We start from the raw sequence: 2,148 nt of genomic DNA, 5'->3' as shown, positions 1-2,148 counted from the left end.
ATTTCCAAAGAACAAAAATTTAAAGGATCAGTAGGTGCTGACCAGATGGATCCAAGAGAGGAAAGCATCAAGCAAACAGAATATCCACTAGCTCAAAAAAGTGCATGGAGTGTTCTGGAAAGTACCATAGGTTTAATGTGACTAGAGCTCCTTGAGAGGATTACATGAGATAAAGTACATGAAGTGCACAGTGTCTGACACATAGAGTATGTTCATTCAATGCCTACTGCTTTAGTAGTGGTAGTTATTGTAGTAGTAATAGTAGCATTAGGTATTTAGATCTAATAAAATACTATATAAAACATAAAATGTGTATTTAGATCTAATAAAATACTATATAAAATATAAACACATGTAATAACACACCTATATAAAATTTATTATTGCTATTTTTATTAATGAGCATATATTCATCCTCTAACAATTGGAACACAAATAAATTCAACCAATCAGAACTCAGAAGGATTCTCATCACCTGTGGATCACACTCACATGCATACAATTGTTGTAACAAATATCAAAACTAAATGTGAGAGAGGTTTAAATAGACATTTATGAACAAATTAGATTAAAAGAAAAAGTGCATTAGTCAATCTCCCCCAGTTCAGTAATTAATAAAAATTAATAATAATTACAACAAAGAATGAGAGCAAATGTAACAAAGGCATGGCATTTGAATCAGGATATTTAAAATTGGCGGCGGGTGGGGGGAAGCAGCAGGACTTTTAAAGGAATACAAACTACATTGTGTGTGACTTTGATCAAGGGCCTCCTTCAGCTCTTGAGCTTCCTCCACCCAGATAAGCCCTCTTCTCTGGATCTTCTTTTTTTTCTATAAACTGAACCAGTGGTCTTCGATCACTGTTACCAAGATTTTCAAAGGTGTTCTAGGGCCTTCTTGCCATTAAGACAATATAATCATCCATTTTAATTTCTCACTCTCTCTTTTTTTATTGCGGTAATAACTCTTAACATGAGAGCCAGCCACCCTCTTAAATTCTTTTTGAGTGTACAGTATTGTCAACCATTGACACAATTTTGTACAGCAGATATCTAGTATTTATCTCATATAACTGAAACTTTATACCCACTGAATAGCAACTCCTCATTTTCCCTTAACCCCTGCCCTTGGCAACTACTATTTTACTCACTGCTTCTATGGGTTCGACTATTTTATATACCTTATATAAATGGAATCTTGCAGTATTTGTCCTTCTGTGGCTGACTTACCACATTTAGCATAATGTCCTCAAGGTTTATCCAGTTTGTTGCATATGACATGATTTCCTTCTCTTTTAGGCTACATAATACTCCATTATATTTATATAACATATTGTATTTTTACACTACATTTTCTTCATCCATTCATTCATTGATAGACATTAGGTTGTTTCTACATCTTAGCTATTTTGAATGATTTAAAAGAATTAAATAATGGTCGTGTTGCCCAAGACCCTTCTAGAGAATTTTCTTTTAAAATTCTCTGCCTTTATTGGTGGAGCAGGGGAGTAAAGTGACAGGAGTGAGTGGCCTCCATGCCAGGACTCAGGCTTGTCGGTGATGGAGAACTCACTCAGGTAGTGGCTGATTATCTCTGGCTTGATTTCCATCTGGTTGAAGGAGCTGAGGTTGCCGCTGCCCACCGTGCTGCCTATCATCTCCAGCGAAATAATCACATCCCATAGGTGCGCCTTCACTACCTGCGGCTTCTCGGTGGTCCACGCCTCCTTCTTGGCCTTGCGCAGGCGCTTCAGCGGGAGAGCGGCTTCCTCAGTGGAAGGGGTGCTGGATGGTTAGCCACCGTTGCCAGGCACTGAAGGGCTGCTTCGGCTGCTGCTCCTAGGACGAGTGCCCCAGCTGGTTGAGGTCCTCACCAAGGTAGGTGAACTTGCGGAAGGCCCGCTTCTTCTTCTCCACTTTTGCCATGTTGTCTGTTCTTCGGAAACCTTTTTATGTCATTGTTTCCATTGCGTGTATTACTAATATAAAAATAGTTAAAAAGAGAAAAAAAAAAATTCTCAGTTCTCCAATAGCTCTCATTGCCTGACCCCTTGCACACACAACTCCTGACCCATTTCCTCAGGGCAAGTTCAAACCTAAACCTATCTATTGCCAGTGTTGCAGAAAACAACCAGTGCCAGGGATGCA

The 2,148-nt window shown here is 39.0% G+C and overlaps 1 pseudogene; it reads right to left on the bottom strand.

The window, feature by feature from the left end:
• Nucleotides 1–1,427: 1,427 nt before the first annotated feature.
• LOC111741967 lies at nucleotides 1,428–1,926 on the bottom strand (annotated as a pseudogene).
• Nucleotides 1,927–2,148: the final 222 nt, after the last annotated feature.

The sequence above is a fragment of the Pteropus vampyrus genome, unplaced genomic scaffold, assembly GCF_000151845.1.
Source record: "Pteropus vampyrus isolate Shadow unplaced genomic scaffold, Pvam_2.0 Scaffold84, whole genome shotgun sequence".
Taxonomy (NCBI): Eukaryota; Metazoa; Chordata; class Mammalia; order Chiroptera; family Pteropodidae; genus Pteropus; species Pteropus vampyrus.
The sequence above is the reverse complement of the archived record's forward strand: the minus strand, read 5'-3'. Positions and strand labels throughout refer to the sequence as shown.